Genomic DNA, 18,992 nt, shown 5'->3' with positions numbered 1-18,992 from the left:
AGATAGGGAAGACTATGGACGGTAGAGGTTTGCACAGGGAAATTAGTTCAATTTTGGAAGTGTGAAATTTGAGAAGTCTTTTGGTGGCAATATTAAATAGGAAGTTGCTTATACCAATTCAGAGTCCAGGGGAAAGGGTAAAACTGGAGGATAGAAATTTGGAATTAAAAAAAAAAAGAATTTGGAATTTGTCAGCATATGGATTATATCTAAAGCCATGAGTTGATGAGATCACCGAGGGAGTGAATATAGCCAGAGAAGAAGTGAATTCCAAGGACTGTACTTGGGGTGCCCCTAAGAGGTTGGGTATTGAAAAAATAAATAGTAACACTGTTGAAAAGTGGCCAGTGAAGTTACAGGAAGACCATGACCATACACAGCATGCTATTGGGTAACCAAGAGAAGAAGTGTCTCCACGAAAATAAAGTGATCGACTGTAACAAATACCATTGATTGACAAGTAAAATTAGTATTGAAAATTGTCTACTAGATTCAACAATGATCATGACAAGAGTAGCTTCTGTGGCACACTAGAAATGAAAAAAAACCTTATTGGCGTAGGTTTAAGAAAGAATTGAAGAAGAGGCATTACAACAGAAATTATAGGCAATCCTTTTGAGTTTTACTATAAAGTAGAGTAGAATAATGGGATAGTTAGCTGCAGTGGGAAGACGGAACAGAGATTTTAAGATGGGAGAAATAATGAAATATTTATTTCCTAATGACAATGGTCTAGTGGAGAGGATAAAAGTTATGTTTTAAGAGAGACAGGAGAAAACTGTTGGAACATGTTCTTGAGTAAAAAAGAAGAGATGAGATGAGATCTGGTGTCCACCTGGATTGTTGACTTGACTTAAGAGCATTCACAGTTAATTAATTAATCTACCATGATTGGGAGGAAAGCAAAATCTGCACATAAAGATGACGATAGATGGCTAGATGTCCTTGTAGGCCTTGGTGGAAAGTTCACTTTTAGATGCTTTTGTTTCTCTCATATAAATAGTAAGGAAGGCCTTTAGGTGAAAGTGAGGAGGAGGAAGAGGTGCTAGATATTTGAAGAAAGGAGAGACAGTATGAAACAATTATCTAGGAGAATGGGAGAAGGAATGGATTGGGCAAATATCATATAGCTGCAAGATAACATTAAGGAAACATTTAAATAATAATGATAGCAAGTAAACATATTGAGTGCTTATATTTTAGGCACTGTTTTAGAAAGCTTGCATATATCGATCTATGAACTGGCACAATTATTCTCATTTTAAGATAAGAAAAACAAGAGGCTGTCACTTATCTGTGGTCACAGAGCTAAGTAAATGGTGGAGGCATGATATAAAGCCACTACACAAATATTTGTTGATTGAAAAAATTAAGGACGGGGGTGCCTGGGTGGCTCAGGCAGTTGGGTGACCCATTCTTGATTTTGGCTTGAGTCATGAACTTGGGGTTGTGGAATCAAGCCCTGCATGGAGCTCTGTGTTGGGTGTAGAGCCTGCTTGGGATTCTCTCTTTCCTTCTGCCCCTCCATGTCTCTCTCTAATAAAAAAAAAAAAAAAAAAGTAAGGATACATTTAAAAAAGGAGGAATGAACAATCAATGCTATCTCCACAGTTTGTGGCTTTCTGCTAAGTCATTTTTGCACTTATGTGACCTATGATGTTTTCCAGATCTTTGTGTGGGTCTTTGTGTGGAGGAGGAGCTGTAGAGGTAGGGATGTGGCCTAGACATCCGATAGACTTAGGTTTGAATCTCAGCTCTTTTTATATTAGCTATATTATCTTGGCCAAGTAACTTAATCTCTGAGCCCTAGTACCCCCTCTTTAAAATGAGAATAACATATACTTTACAGCATTTATGGAGATTAATAGAATCGTGTATGCAATGTATCTGGTATAGTACTTGGTACACAGTAGGTTCTTGATAAGATTAGTTTTCTTTTCCCTCTCTAGTCTGGTCAGTTGCTCAGAACTCCAATTCTATCCCTCCCCAGAATGGACCATTCTTTGCACTTGCCAGTTTCATAGCCAGAACTGGAGTCCCTGCTCTCAGTCCAGCTACATCGCCTTACAGTATAACAAGTAGATAGGAAAGGCTATATCCTGCACTCTTCTTTGTTGAAACTATATTGTTGCTTAATTTTGGATGCCTCTCCTATCCCTCTGCAATTAGCATGGTCAAAATAGGACTTTTCAAAGAGGGTCCTCTAGCAAACCCAAACCTTCTGGCTCATACCAATAGTTGACTCAATTCCTTGAGTTCTGAAATCCACACAATATTGCTGGAGTCATGTCTTGATTAATCTGACCTGTACTATCCTGACTCTACTGTCCAACAGGGCTATTAAAAGAGCGCCCCTAATTTTAATAATATAATAAAACACAACTCTAAATTTATAAAATGGTTGTTGCAGGGAATAATTAATCCATATGACAAGGGTGTTACAGAAGATTTTTTCCTGGCGCAGTATTCTTTTCCCCCCAGCAATATGTATTTTCCAAAGGAAGACATGATTTTGTATCCTAACAATACGCTCTGGGCAAGTGGTGACTTTTCTTTTTCTTTTTCAGTTTTTGCAGTTGTGAACATCAGGGCTTAATAATTTGCTGAACTTCAGTCAGGTGTGAAAGCCATGGATTCCAAGAGTAAACACACATGGTAAATGTACAGCCCCTAATGAAAAAGTGAGCATTTTTTTTCATAATTTGCATAAACCTGAGGCCACTTTGATTTTATACTGTCAGTAATAATAGTAAAAGAATGAGCCTAAGTTTTAGAAAGCTGTAAAAAGTCAACTCCAGGCAACTAAGTCAAATGCACAAAACAAACAAACCCCTTACTTTTTCCTAACTACTTAGCAGTGTGTGCAAACTGCGCCATCTAAACAGCAGGCACTGGGTGTTACACTAAATGTCAGCAAATTGAACTCCAATTAAAAAAAAAAAAGACAAAATGACCATACCTTGGAACATTAAATAGATAAATAAGTAAATAAGTAAATAAATAAATAAATAAATAAATAAATAAATAAATAAATAAATAAATAAATAAAATAAGTAAATTTTAAAAATAAAGGAAGGGAAGATTTTAAATAAACAGCGGGAAAGGCGGGGCCACGGTTAGGTAGGTCTGCGCCTGCGCGGAAGCACCGGAAGTTGGGAGTTACGCTCGCCATCCGGGTGCCTTGCGCTCCGTGCGTCTTGCTCTTCACAGAACGTTCTGGAAGTTTGGGAGGCGCCGTGGCCCCAGGAACCTCCTGATCTGGAGGTGTGTTTGCAGCTACCGAGGACCTGGCTTTTGAGGTTTCTGTTGCTTCGTTCTTCGGAGAGTGTGCGTTTTTCCTCAGACTTGCGGAGGCCCGTCTTTGCCTCAGGGCGTTGGCAGAGTGAGAGGGCGTCCTCCTCTCCCTTGTCTTCCTTCAAGAGTTGTGGGGAAAGGACTTTCCTCATGGTTTTCTTGAAGAGTCGTAGAAGCGCTTCCTTTTCAGAAGCGCTGTTGTGGTGCAGGCTTTGAATTTGTGTTTTATTTACTTCAGGTGATGTTTGTAACCTGTCGTTCCCCACCCCAGACCCAACCGCAGCAGGGGTGTGGGGAGGACAGAGAACCTCAAGAATGGAAGCGGCGGGGAAGATCTCGGAGACCAACCTTTCACCTGTCAGTTGAGGTGACCGACCGGGAACGAGATTTCGTGCAGTGTTAACACTGATTTGATTTTGAAGATTTGGGAAAAATAAGCAAAACCCTAATAGCTGAAAATACTAGGGCCTTGAGTCCGAGCTTTTTCTTTTCACACGAGAAAGCCGGCCAACTAGAGGTGAAGTGATTTGCCCCAAGTCCAGGAGCTTTTCCCCAGAGGAACCGGGGGACAAAAGGTTGGGGGGGGGGACCTTGCTGCCTCAGCCCTAGTTTTCTGGTTCATATCTAGTCGTCAGTTGTACACTCTTGTGGGGATTCTACTGATCCCAGTTCCTTTAGCACTTTTTATATAAGTGCACAAAATTACTAAACCTCTTACAGCCTCAGTTAAACTAGTTTAAATGGTAAGACCTACAGGGAAGGGTATGAAGAATTAAATGATTCCATTTTATGTGAGTGTATAATCAGGAGGATGGTCATTAGCTAAGCAGTAAATTGAATTGTGTAAGAGGGGAAAGAAAAGTTGCAGCCCTTCCCCTAGCCATTTACTCATTCAAAAAAACAAATGTTTTTTGGGTATGTACTGTGTGCCACGTACTGCAGATACAGTATTAGGTAAAACAGAAGGTGTTCCCTGCTCTCACAGAGCTAGTTGTCATTCATTCATTCATGCAGTAAATGAGGAAATTATAGAACATTTGGTTTCAACCCAGCAGGAAGAACTTTCTAATTATTAGAGTTGCTCAAAAGTAGAATGAAACTGCCTGAGGAGATACTAACCGTAACTTGAAGTGACTTTCATCTGGATTGGTTGGTTTCTCGATTTTGCTTTGAGCTGATTTTGTATTAAGTAACATGACAAATATAAATTTGATTGATGTTAAGATGCTTTTGAACTAAGGGAAATGAAATATGTTTATAAATAATTTTGTTGGGCAAAATATGGTAGGTGCTCAGCAGAGGTGTTGTAGGGTACATTCTGTGGAAGGAGAGATCTCATTTAAGTTGGGGGTGGTCAGGGATAGTTTCTTGCAGAAGACAGGATTTCTTTTTTTTTTCTTCTTCTTTTTTTTTTTTAATATTTTATTTATTTATTCATGAGAGACAGAGGGAGAAGCAGGCTCCTCACGGGCAGCCCAATGCGGGACTCAATCCCCCCAACCTGGGATCACGCCCTGAGGCGAAAGCACACACTCAGCTGCTGAGCCACCCAGGTGTCCCAGAGACAGGATTTCTAATGGGCCTTGAAGGAGAGTTAGGATTTTAATAGAAATTATTTTTTAGAAAAGTTTTAGATTTACAGAAAAATAGACGTGAAAGTCCAGAGTATTCCTACACACTGTTTAGTTTATCCTATTACTAACATTTTGTGTTATATGGTACTTTTGTCAAAACTAAGGGACCATAAGTATTATTATTAACTAAAATTCATAGTTTATTCCGATTTCCTTAGTTTTTTACTTAATGTCTTTTTTTTTTTAAGATTTTATTTATTTATTCATGAGAGACACACAGAGAGAGAGGCAGAGACACAGGCAGAGGGAGAAGCAGGCTCCATGCAGGGAGCCTGATGCAGGACTTGATCTCGGGTCTCCAGGATCAGGCCCTGGGCTGATGGCGGCGCTAAACCGCTGAGCTACCCAGGCTGCCCTAATGTCCTTTTTTTTTTTTTTTTTTTCTGTTCCAGGATTCCAGTAAGTATACCACATTACATTTAATTATAATGTTTCCCAGGATGCCTGGGTGGCTCAGGAGTTGAGCATCTGACTTTGGCTCAGGGCTGATCCCGGAGTTCCAGGATCAAGTCCCACATGGGGCTCCCTGCAAAGAGCCTGCTTCTCCCTCTGCCTGTGTCTCTGCCTCTCTCTCTGTGTCTCTCATGAATAAATAAGTAAAATCTTTAAAAAAATTATAATTTTCCTTAGGTTCCTCCTGTCTCTGACAGTTTCTCACACCTTCTTTGTTTTTGATAGCTTTGATGGCTTTGAGGAGTGCTGGTCTGGTATTTGTAGGATTTGCTACTATTGGAGTTTGATGTGTTTCTCAAGGTAGGAGTAGGATTATGGATTATTGAGAGGAGGGTTACATCATATCAGTGGTACATATTGTCAACATGATTTATGACTATTAGTGTAGACTTTGACCAGCTGATGAGGTAGTACCTATCATGTTTCTTCAGTGTCTCTTGGAGACAGTGTCAGGAGATTTGTCTCTTCTCCTCGTTTATTAATTTACTCAATTACTTTTATCAGTATGGATGTGTGGATATTTTATACTTGGAATTATAATAAATATTATTTTACTTATTTTGCTACTCACATTGTTCCACCTTTGGCCATAGGAGTCTTTCAGTTGATTACTCTTTTTGTCATACTCCTCTCAATGTGAGCTTTTTCTTTGCTTTTGTTTTTAACCACTTCTTTACTTTCTGTTACTTCAGAATAGTCTAGGCTCAGCTTGTTGTCCCATTCCTAGAATCAGCCATTTCTCCAAGGAGCCCTGCTTCTTTTTATTGGAGAATGGTATTACAAACCAAAGTCTGGCTGGTAGGTGTGATTGTTGCTAAGAGAGTATCATTTCATTTAGGCCCCTCTCAGATGACAGAGCAAAGAAATATATACATGTGTGTACTAATCCATGTATGCCCACATGTCTATAAATATTTTTCTCTATATTAAGTTGTATCTATGTTAAGCTAACCGTAATTTCATAGTGATGTTGCCAACTGTAATCCATTGCTATATGGATCATTGTAGCCTCAAAAGGTGGATGAAAAAGAAGATTTAAGCAAAAGTATGAGGAATAAAGTTTAAAAATGCTGTTAAGAATATTCTTGTACAAATATTTTAATACACAATGCATGCATTTCTTTTCAGTATAAACTTAGGAGTGCAATTGCTTAGGAGTGCAAATCTTCACTTTGGTATATAATTCCTGTCAAGAAGTCTGAAAAGTCTGAGATTTTATCCTACTTGCAAGCTAACAAATTGGCTTGGCATTTGTTTGATGCTGGCAGAAGATACTCGATACCTGGACCAGACACAGGATTTAAAAGAAAATCATGGCAAAAGTAGTAGCCAAAGATTTAGGTTTCTAATGGTTTCCTTAGCTTTCATATCCCACAAGAGGTAGACGGGTTGGAATAACGTAGGTGGATTTAGATGGGCATGCATGCAATTGGTTACGTTAACAGAGAGGAACACTTATTAATGAGTGGTGACAAGCCTGCTCAGTGCATTTCTCCATATTGCTCATTGCAAATGAAAAATGACCTGGGTAAAGAGTCAGGGCCTGATATTCTTGGCATTTTCAGAAAAAAAAAAAAAAAATGCAGGGACACTAAGGGCCCATCAAAGATTACCCCAACAATGTCTATCTCCCAAAATGGTTGGTTACATTAGTTTACATTTCAGCTACCCCTGTGTGAAAGTCTGTTGCTTCATATCCTAACCAGTTTTTTTTTTTTTAAGATTTTATTTATTTATTCATGACAGAGAGAGAGAGAGAGGGGGGCACCGTGCAGGGAGCCCGACACAGGACTTGATCCTGGGTCTCCAGGATCACACCCTGGGCTGAAGGTGGCGCTAAACCGCTGGGCCACCCGGGCTGCCCCCAGTTTTTTTTTTAAACACTTAATTTTTGTCACTTATATGCAGCCATTTTTAACTGGATTCTATAAGAGAATTAAACCTATTGAACATGATTTGAGTGATTATTTTTTCATTTCTTCCAAGGATGGTATATATCTAGTACCATTCTAGATGCATGGGAGAGAACCAAAGTCATGAAATACCATGAAGATCTTAGGGAGGACTTGGCAAATTATGGCCCATGAGTCAAATCTGGCCTTCCACATTTGGAGCCAAGAATAATTCTTTATAGGGATGCCTAGGTGGCTCAGTTGGTTAGCAGCCAGCTCTTGCTTTCAGCTCAGGTCATGATCTCAAAGTCCTGGGATCCAGGCCTGCATGGAACTCTGCAGTGAGTTTGTTGGAGGATTGTCGCTCTCCCTCTCCCTTTGCCCCTTCCTCGACTTGTGCTCTCTTTCTCTCTCTCAAATAAATAAATAGATCTTTAAAAAAATAATAATTCTTTATAGTTGTGATTGGAAAAAAATATTTGTGATGCATGAATATTATGTGACATTCATATCTTCATATCCTTAAATGCAGTTTTAAGAAACCAAGACTCATTAATATACTTACTGTCTGTGGCTGGCTGCTTTCATGCTATAGGATCAGAGTTGAGTCATTGCAAGAGACTTGTGTGGCCCACAAAGTCTAAGATAGTTGCTGTCTGCCCTTTACAGAAAACACAAATCAATGGAAAGATATTCTGTGTCCATGGATTTGAAGACTTAACTATTCTTTTTTAAAAAACATATTTTATCTATTTATTCCTGAGAGACAGGGAGAGAGAGAGAGAGAGAGAAACAGACAGAGACATAGGTAGAGGGAGAAGCAGGCTCCTTCTGGGGAGCATGATGCGGGACTCAATCCCAGGACCCCAGAATCACTACCTGAGCTGAAGGCAGACACTCAACCACTGAGCCACCCAGGTGCCCTAGAATTAACTGTTCTTAAGATGTCCTTACTACCCAAAGGTGTACATGACCATTGGTATGATCCTCTCTCAGCCAGAATTTCCTGAAATGTAAAATTATACAAATATTTTCTTTTTCTTTCTGCACTGGTTGTTCAGAACCTAGCCAAAAATGTGTAATGTTCAGTTGCTTATGTTCTCTTTTGAGCATTCCACACACTTAAACATGTGTGTGTATGTGTGTGTGTGTGTATATATATATATATATATTTAAATATATGAGTACATCATTCTCATTCCATTTCTAACTGACCTTTTGTGATAGTTTGTCTCCACTCTGAGCAGCCTTTAATTTTACTACCAAATTTAAATCATTTCAGCTTTCTCTCTCCTATCTTGTCTCCCTAAAGAGCCTATGTTGGAAGGAAAAGCCTGGGATATGGATGTCTTGGTTACCCAATTAAATCAAGTAACATAATGTTTATTAAATATCTACTGTGGGACTAATATGGAAGGAGACCAAAAATTGAAATATAGTCTGAGAATTCTTCATGGAAACATTGAAGCATTATCTGAACTACAAAGTAACCTTAGGCTTTGAACATTATAAGAGGAGTAGAAATAACAGACATCAAATTCTGTTACTTCTAAAAAAAAAAAAAAAAAAAAAAAAAGAGCCAGCTCTCCTTTTACTATGTTTACCACCCAAGTGTTCTCTTTTTAAAAAGTAAAAACTAGGGATCCCTGGATGGCGCAGCGGTTTAGCAACTGCCTTTGGCCCAGGGTGCGGTCCTAGAGACCCGGGATCGAATCCCACGTTGGGCTCCCTGTGCATGGAGCCTGCTTCTCCCTCTGCCTGTGTCTCTGCCTCTCTCTCTCTCTCTCTCTCTCTCTGTGACTATCATAAATAAATAAATTAATTAATTTAAAAAAAGTAAAAACTATACATTTAGAAATAACAATTTTAAGTGCATTGTGCCTCTTGCCTAATATTAGTAATTACCATTTATTGAAGCTTAATATTTGCAAAGTGCATTTCAGTAATGACTATTTCACTTATGTGCTCTTCTGTTTCATGTGCTTTATGCACAATAATTAATCCTCTTTTTTCAAAAAATTTATTTATTTGAGAGTGAGACACACACAGCATGAGTGGGGGGAGGGACAAAAGGAGAGGAGGAGAGAGAACCCCTAAGCAGATTCCACACTGAGTATGCAGAGCCCCATGGGGAATGTGATTCAAGGATCTTGAGATTATAACCTAAGCTGAAATCAAGAGTCGGACGCTTAACAGACTGAGCCACCCAGGTGCCCCCATTCAATAGCCTTATGGGGTAGGAAGTGTTATCCATATTTTACAGATGAGGAACTAAGGTGTGGAGAAGTGATTTGCCCAAGATCAAATCATAGCTAGTAGGTAGCAGAACCAAGAATTCAAATCAGGGAGCCTGGCTCGAGGCTACATATTGACTTTTTTTAATTTTTATTTTTAAAGATATTATTTATTCATGAGAGACGGTGAGAGGTAGAGACAAAGGCAAAGGGAGAAGCAGGCTCCCCGTGGGGAGTCCCATGTGGGACTTGATCCAGAAGCTCTGGGATCAGGCCCTTAGCTGAAGGCAGATGCTCAACCACTGAGCCACCCAGGCACCCCTCGAGGCTACACATTTAAATGGTAGGCCATAATTCTATGTTACGATGTGATTTAATCCTTTGAAGTGTTTTGAAAGTAGGACTGTTACTTGAATTTTACAAATGAGACAGCTGAGGTTTGGAGAGGTAAAAATGACTTGCCGAAGAGCACATAACTAGTAAGTGAAGGAACCAGGATTTGAATCTAGGTACTCCCACCACAGAATTTGTGCTCTTAATTATTATGTTATATTGGTCTGAAGATGATTAGATGGTCTCTTAATAATCTTTAATACCACATACTTTAGTCTTTTAAAAATCTAGATACTCTTAGTCTCATTTATTCTAGGTTTTGATTTAATGTTTGAAAATTTCCAGTATCTGTACCTCCCAAAGCCATGCTGGGTAAATTGCCAAGCCAGATAAACGTTGTACTCTCCTGAGTTTTCCTCAATTCCCAGTATAGAAAGGCTTTCTGGGGCTTCCTTTCTTCCGTTAAGGACTCATTTTAATGCTGCCCTCTTTTTCTCTACGTACCTAGAAACCTATCAGTATATCCTCACCTTCGTCATTTCTCTGTTTTAAGAAATGAAAAATAGCTGCTTCTTAGAAAAACCTAGGAGAACCCTGTTTGATAATTAGAACTCTTCTATTTCATACTATTGTAAGAGATGTTACTCCTGAAGAAAGACAATACAGAAGTAAAGATGTTTTTTCTAGCCATATAAGCAAGGCAAGTTATTTATTTAATCTAGAAATTCAATGTGTTTTTCCTTTTGGAAAATAATTGGGATGTAATAACTTCTGGGACCATTTTCAGTAACTATCAAGGTGTTTCAAAAGGTTAATTTTCACTTAACAAAGGATTAGTTTTGTTTTCTTTGCTTGATTTTAGCTGCCTGGCCTTAATTTTGGTTTCCCTAGCAGCAAGAGGAGGCTACTAGTAACAGAGTCGCTAGAATTCCAGCAGATTTCACAGCACCAGCATAAGAAATATTTTTAATAACTTCACTGTTGAACACTTATGGTTCTTACACGACAGAATTTTTTAATTTAAAAATGATACAGGGCAGTCTGGGTGGCTTAGCGGTTTAGCACTACCTTCAGCCCGGGGTGTGATCCTGGAGACACTGGATCGAGTCCCACGTCAGGCTCCCTGCATGGAGCCTGTTGCTCCATCTGCCTGTGTTTCTGCCTTTCTCTCTGTGTGTCTCTCATGAAAAAATAATAAAATCTTTTAAAAATTTAAAAAACAATGATACATATCATTTTAAATATTTTTGGAACTATTTAAAAGCTTTTAAGAGATTCAGGCATATGCTATATATAGGATATTTTTAATATATATGTTAAATTTATAATATATATGCTTACATAATATGTATAATTATGTGTGTTATATAGCAATAATTACATAATACATATTTTTATATACTGTAATACATATAATACAAAATATATTTTTGAGGTATAATTGATACATAATGAATTGCGCTGAGTGATGTGATATTTTGTTACATTTATACACTTGTGAAACAGTCGCCACTAATCAGTATAGCGAATATACCCATCATCCCCAAAAACTGCTTCCTGCCTGTTTGTAATTTTCCTTTCTTTCCCAGTTATTCCTTCATCATAACCATGGTTCTGTTTTCTGTCACTGTAAGTTAGTTTGCATTTTCAGGAGTTTTATATAAAGGGAATCTTACAGTATGTGCTTTTTTCCCCTTTCAGCATAATTTTTTAGGTTGATTCAGGTTGTATGTATTAATAGTTCATTCCTTTTTATTTTTTAAATTTTTTTCATTCCCTTTTTTTTTTTAAACATTTTATTCATTTGTTTATAGAGACACAGAGAGAGAGAGGCAGAGATACAGGCAGAGGGAGAAGCAGGCTCCATGCAGGGATCCTGATGTGGGACTCAATCCCGGGTCTCCGGGATCACACCCTGGGCTGGAGGCAGTGCTAAACCCGCTGAGCCACCAGGGCTGCCCTCATTCCTTTTTATTCTTGATTAGTTTATATCAAAGTCTATTAACTTTTTGAAGGGTATTTGGGGTGTTCCTAGTTTTTGGCTTTTACAAATAAAACATGTGATTAAGACTTTATATGGATAGATGCTTTCTTTTTGCTTTGGTAATATAGCTAAGAGTGAATTGGCTGGATTATATGGTTTGTGTGTGATTAATTTTTAAAGAAATTGCCCAACTCCTTTTCAAAGTAGTTGTACCACATACTTTCCAAATATCAGTGTATGAGAGGTCCAGTTCTTCCACATCCTTACCATCAATTAATATGTTTAGTCTTTTAAATTTTAGACATATTAGGTATATTGTGTTCATTGTGATTTTAATCTTCATTTTCCTAATGTCTAATGATGTTGAATATCTTTTCATGTGCTTATTTGCTATTTATTTATCTTTTTTGAAGTATCTGTACAAATTTTTTGCCTATTTTTAAATTGGATTGTTTTCTTGAGTCTTGAGAGTCTCTATATATTTTTGGTAAAAGTCATTTACCAGATACATGTTTTGCAAATATTTTCTTTCAATCTGTGGTTTCTCTTTATTTTCCTAACAGTGTCTTTTGAGGGGGAAAGCTTTTTTAACTTTGATGAAGTCCAATTTATCAACTCTTTTCTTTTATGGGTTACAGTTTTGGTATCATCTAAACATTTTTTCCCTGACCCAAGAGCATAAAGATGTCCTATTTTCTTCTAAAACATTTATTATAGGTTTATGTTTTACTGGTAGATCTGTGATCCATTCTGAGTTAACTTTTGTATATGATGTGTGGTAGGAATCCAAGTTTTCTTTCTTGGGTCCTGGGATTGAGTCCTGAACCATGCTCCCTGCTTAGCGAGGAGTCTGCTTCTCCTGCTACCTCTACCCCCTGCTTGTAATCTCACACGCTCTCTCACTCCCTGTCTCTCTCAAATAAATAAATAAGATCTTTAAATTTTTTTTTAATTTATTTATGATAGTCACACACAGAGAGAGAGAGAGAGGCAGAGACATAGGCAGAGAGAGAAGCAGGCTCCATTCATTGGGAGCCCGACATGGGATTCGATACCGGGTCTCCAGGATCGCGCCCTGGGCCAAAGGCAGGTGCCAAACAGCTGCACCACCCAGGGATCCCTAAATAAATAAAATCTTTAAAAAAAAAGTCCATACTAACCCAGGCAATATACAGATTCAGTGCAGTCCCAATCAAAATACCAACAGCATTCTTCACTGAATTAGAATAAGCAATCTTGAAATTTGTATGGAACCATGAAAAATCTTAAATAACCAATGCAGTCTTGAGGAAGAACAACAAAGCTGGTGGTATCTCTATCCTACATTTCTTTTTTTTTTAAGATTTTTTATTTATTTATTCGTAGAGACACAGAGAGAGAGAGGCAGAGACACAGGCTGAGGGAGAAGCAGGCTCCATGCAGGGAGCCCGACGTGGGACTCGATCCTGGGTGTTCAGGATCACACCCCAGGCTGCAGGCGGTGCTAAACCGCTGCGTCACCGGGGCTGCCCTCTATCCTACATTTCAAGATACACTACAAAGCAACAATCATCAAAACAATATGGTACTGGCACAAAATTAGACATGTAGATCAGTGAGTGGAACAGAAGAGAGCCCAGAAATAAAGCCATGCTTTTATGACCAAATTCATCTACAACAAAGAAAGCAAGAATGTACAATGGAGAAAAGACAGTATTTTCAATAAATGGTACTGGAAAAACTGTCAACTACGTGCAAAGGAATGAAACTGGCCCACTTTATTATACCATACACAAAAATAAACTCAAAATGAATTAAAGACCTAATTGTGAGACCAAACCATAAAAACTCCTAAGAGAAACACAGACAATAATCTCTCACACAGTGGCCTTAGCAATATATTTAGATATATGTCTCCTTAAGGCAAGGGAAACCAAACCAAAACAAAACTTTAAGCAAATAAAATGCTTTTGCACAGCAAAGGAAGCCATCAACAAAACAAAATGTCTTTTATTTCTGTTTCTTGTCTGAATGCTGCAGTTAGGACTTCCAGTACTATGTTGAATAAAAGTATTGAGAATGGACATCTTTGTTTTGTTCCTGACCTCAGAAGAAAGCTTTGTTTTTCACCTTTGACTGTGATTCCAGCTGTGTGTTTTTTCATACATGGCCTTAGAGTGGATATTGTATTTTGCCAATTTTTTTTTGCATCTATCGAGATGATTGTATCAAGATAATGCGGTTTTTTTCTTTCTTTTGTTAATGTGATGTATCATATTGATTTGCCAATATTGAACTACCCTTGCATCCCTGGAATAAATCCAACTTGATCATGGTGAATAATTTTTTTAATGTATCATTGAATTTGGTTTGCTAATATTTTGTTGGCTATTTTTGCTCTTCAGAGACATTGGTCTGTAGTTTTCTTTTTTAGTAGTGTCTTTGTCTAGTTCTGTATCAGAGTAATGCAGGCCTTGTGGAATGAATTTGGAAGTTTTCCTTCCTCTTTTATTTTTTTTGCATAGTTTGAGAAGAATAGCTGTTAACTCTTTTCTATCTATTTATTCATCTATGTTTAGAAACGTTTTTGAAGTTTTTATTTTAATTCCAGGTTTTTAACATATAGTGTTATATAGGTTTCAGGTGTACAATATAGTAACTCAGAAATTCCATACATCACCCAGTGCTTATCATGACAAGAGTACTCCTTAATTTCATCACCTTTTTATTTTTGTTTAATTTTTTAAAAAGATTTTATTTATTCATTCATGAGAGACAGAAAGAGAGAGAGAGAGAGGCAGAGACACAGGCGGGGGAGAAGCAGGCTCCATGCAGGGAGCTCGACCTGGGACTCGATCCCGGGACTCCAGGATCACGCCCTGGAGCCAAAGGCAGGCACTAAATCGCTGAGCCACCCGGGCTGGCCCATCACCTTTTTAACCATCCCACACCCTACTCCTCTCTGGTAACCATCAGTTTGTCTATAACTAAGAGTCCCTTTCTTGGTTAGTCTCTCTCTGCCTCTCTTTTTTCCCCTCTTTGCTCATTTGTTTCTTAAATTCCATGTGTGAGTGAAATCATGTGGTATTTGTCTTTCTCTGACTTCACTTAGCATTATACTCTACTCTGTTCATGTCATTGCAAATGGCAAGATTTAGTTCTTTTTATGGCTGAATAATATTCCATTGTGTGTGTATACACACCATACACACACACACACACACACACACACACACCCTTTATACATTCATCAATCAATGGACATTTAGACTGTTTCTATATCTTGACTATTGTAAATAATGCTGCTATAAACATAGTGATGCATGTAACCCTTTGAATTAGTGTTTTTGTATTTTTTGGGTAAATATCCAGTAGTGTGTTTGCTGGATCACAGGGTAGCTCTATACTGTTTTCCATTTTCTACAGTGGCCACACTAGCTTGCATTCCCACCAAGAGTGCATGGTGTTCCTTCTCCGTGTCCTCACCAACACCTGTTCTTTTTTGTGTTGCTGATTTTAGCCATTATCCCTGATGAGCATAGATGCAGGATTCCTGAACAAAATGCTAGCAAACCAAATTCAGTAATACATCAAAACAATCTTTCACTACAATCAAGTGGGATTTATTCCTGGGATGCAAAGGTGGTTCATTATTTGCAAATCAATCAACATAATGCATCACATCAATAAAGGAAAGAATAAGAACCATATGATCATTTCAGCAGATGCAGAAAAAGCATTAGACAAAATACAACATCCATTTGTGATAAAAAAAAAACCCAACAAAGTAGGTTTAGAGGGAACATACCTCAACATAATAAAGGCCATATATAAAAAATCCATAGCTAACATCATCCTCAATAGGGAAAAACTAAAAGCTTTTCTCCTAAGGTCAGGAACAAGACAAGGATGTCCACTCTCACCACTTTTAAACAATGTAGTCCTGGAAATTCTAGCCACCCCAAGCAGACAAGAAAAAGAAATAAAAGCATCCAAATCTGTAAGGAAGAAGTAAAACTTTCACTATTTGCAGATACTCTAGAAAACCTGAACGATTCCATCAAAAACTGCTGGAACCTATAAACAAATTCAATAAAGTCACAAGATACAAAGTCAGTGTACAGAAATCTTGCATTTCTATACACCAATAATGAAGCAGTAGAAAGAGAAATTAAAAGAATCCCATTTACAATTGTACCAAAAATAATAGGATACCTAGGAATAAAGCTAACCAAGGAGGTAAAATACCTGTATTCTGAAAACTATAAGACACTAATGAAAGAAGTTGAAGACAACACACAAAAAAATGGAAAAACATTCCATGCTCATGGATTGGAAAAATAAATATTGTTAACTCTTAAAATGTTTGGTAGACTTCATCTGTGAAGCTATCTGGTCCCAGACTTTTGTTCATTGGGAATTTTTTGATTACTGATTCAGTTTGATTTCTAGTGGTCAGTCTGTTCAAATTTTCTGTATCTCCTGATTCAGTTTTGGGAGATTGTATGTTTCTGGGACCTTATCTATTTCTTCCAGGTTGTCCAACTTGCTGACATGTAATTTTTCATTATCTTCTCTTATGGGAGTGCCTGGGTGGCTCAGTTGGTATAGCATGTGACTTGATCTCAGGGTTCATGATTTGGACCCCCAGTGTTGTGTGTAGAGATTACTTTAAAAAATTCTCTTTATGTTCGTTCTCTTTCTTTATCTGATTTTTTATTTTTTTTGAATCTTCTCTCTTTATTTTTCTTGTTGAGTCTGTTAATACTTTAATAGTTTATCAATTTTGTTGATTCTTTTCAAAGAACCAGCTTGTGGTTTCATTGATCTGTTCTATTGTGGGGTTTTTTAAAGGCTTTTTCATTTATGTCTGTTCTAATCTTTGTTTCCTTCCTTCTATTAGGCTTTGGGTGTTGGTTGTTCTTTTTCTAGCTCCTGTAGGTATAAGATTAGGTTGTTTATTTCAGATTTTTCTTGCTTCTTGAGGTAAGCCTATATTGCTGTTATCTTTTCCCTTAGAACATCTTTTGCAGCATCCCAAAGATTTTGGACCATTGTGTTTTCATTTTCATATATTTCCATGTATTTCTTTATTTCCTTTTTAATTTCTTGATTTACCTATTTGTTGCTTCATAGTGTGTTCTTTAGCCTCCATTTGTTTGTGTTTTTTCCAGTTTTTTTCTTGTTATTGATTTCTAATTTCATACCATGGTGGCCAGAAAGGATACTTGATATGATTTAAGTCTTAAGTTTATTGAAGTTTGTTTTGTGGCCTAATATATGATCTGTTCTGGAGAACATTCCACGTGGGCTTAAAAGGAATATATTCTGCTGTTTTGAGATGACATATTCTGTATAGATCTGTTAGGTCCCTTGGTCTAATGTGTTGTTCAAAGTCACTGTTTCTTTGTTGGTTTTGTGTCTGGATGATCTATCCGTTGACATAAATGGGGTGTTAAAGTCCCCTATTGTATTCCTGTCAGTTTCTCCCTATATATCTGTTAATATTTGCTTTATGTACTTAGGTGTTCTTGTATTGGATGTTTATATACTTATAATCATATTCTCTTATTGGATTGACTCCTTCATCAGTATGTAATGCCCTTATTTGTCTTTTGTTACAGTCTTCATTTTAAAGCTTGTTTTCTCTAGTATTGCTACCTCATCTTTTTTCTGGCTTTCATTTGCATATGTTTTCCATCCCTTTCCTTACAGTCTTTGTGTATATTTAAGTCTGAAGTGAATGTCTTGTAGGTAGTATAATAGATGGGTCTTGTATTTTTATCCATTCAGTCACCCTTTGTCAATAGCCTTCTACAGCAAAAAGATTACAACTCACTGAAAACTCAGATTATGGTTAGCATTTTTTACGAAGAAACTATTTTTATGAGAGAGAGAGAGAGAGTGCACAAGCAGGTGAGGGGAAGGACACAGGGAGAGAGAGAGAAGCAGATTCCCTGCTAAGCAGGGAGCCCAGTGTGGAGCTATTCAAGGACCCTGAGCTCATGAGTTGAGCTGAACACAGATGCTTAACCAACTGATTCACTCAGCCCAAGAAAGTATTTTTTAGTTAAGGTATATACGTTGTTTTTTAGATATAATGCTCTTATTGCACATCTAGCAGATTAAGTATAGTATTTATAACTTTCATATGCACCAGGAAACCAAAAAATTCATTTAACTTGGGACGCTTGGGTGGCTCAGTGGGTAAGCACATCTGCCTTCAGCTCAGGGTGTGATCCTGGGGTCCCGGGATCGAGTCCCACATCAAGCTCCCTGCATGGAGTCTCTGCTTCCCTCTGCCTGTGTCTCTGCCTCTTTCTCTCTCTGTCTATCATGAATAAATAAATAATAAAAAAAAATCTTTAAAAAATTTCATTTAACTTATGTGATTGTGATACTTGCTTTAATTGTGGTGGGTCTGGAACCAAATTCACACTTTCTCTGTAGTATGCCTGTATTTAGATTTCTCTTTTTTTTATTTGTTTTTTATCCTTATTGGTAATTTGCGTCTTTCTAGAAAAGTGGCCATTCCCCAACCTGGGGCACAAGTGTTGGCACCAGGCCCCGGCCATTTGGCCCGGGGGCACCCTGCGCCTCTCAGAGGCGGCAGACTCAGACGTAGGCCTGTTCCAGGACTCTACGGAGCCATGGGCTTCTCGGGTGCCATCTTCAGACGAGGAGGTGGTGGAGGAGCCTCAGAACCACCGTGCACGAATGTCCTTGGGCACCAAGGGGCTGAAAGTCAACCTGTTTCCTGCCCTGAGCCTGTCTCCCTGAAGGCCAAGCTGCGCCCTCGGAACCGCTCAGCTGAGGAGGGGGAGCCTGTGGAGAGCAAGCCAAGCCAGGAGGAGTCCATGGTGCAGCGTTCCAAGTCTTGCAAGGTCCCGGGGCTGGGGAAGCCCCTTGCATTACCTCCCAAGCCAGAGAAATCCTCAGGGTCAGAAGGATCATCACCCAACTGGCTACAAGCCCTGAAGCTCGAAGAAGAAGGTCTGAGAAGTCCTTGAGGTCCTTCCATCTGGCAGTCTCAGGCAATGCCCATTCCTGTGGGGTCCCTGGCGAGGAGACGGCTGGAGCCCCACCAGGCCCCAGGCTGCAGCCTCTGTCCCCTCCACATCTGAGAAGTGGCTGGGGAGGTACATTTATGCACTTTGTATCCCTCCGCCCTTCTTGACTCTACCCCCTC

General features: G+C 38.5%; 1 protein-coding gene across 10 annotated transcripts in view; it reads left to right on the top strand.

The window, feature by feature from the left end:
- The first annotated feature begins 3,138 nt into the window (after positions 1–3,138).
- C6H1orf146 (chromosome 6 C1orf146 homolog) overlaps positions 3,139–18,992 on the top strand; it is a 58,408-nt gene continuing 42,554 nt past the window's right edge. For 2 of the 10 annotated variants that reach the window (XR_003124312.3, XM_025417655.3), the window contains exon 1: positions 3,153–3,299. The gene's annotated coding sequence lies outside the window, so the exon portion shown is untranslated. Of the gene's footprint in view, positions 3,328–3,532; positions 3,662–18,992 lie in introns of all 10 variants that reach the window. The other 8 variants (XM_049111686.1, XM_025417660.2, XM_025417659.3 and 5 more) reach the window with 8 other exon arrangements.

Source organism: Canis lupus, chromosome 6, assembly GCF_003254725.2.
Source record: "Canis lupus dingo isolate Sandy chromosome 6, ASM325472v2, whole genome shotgun sequence".
NCBI classification, from domain to species: Eukaryota; Metazoa; Chordata; class Mammalia; order Carnivora; family Canidae; genus Canis; species Canis lupus.
The sequence above is the reverse complement of the archived record's forward strand: the minus strand, read 5'-3'. Positions and strand labels throughout refer to the sequence as shown.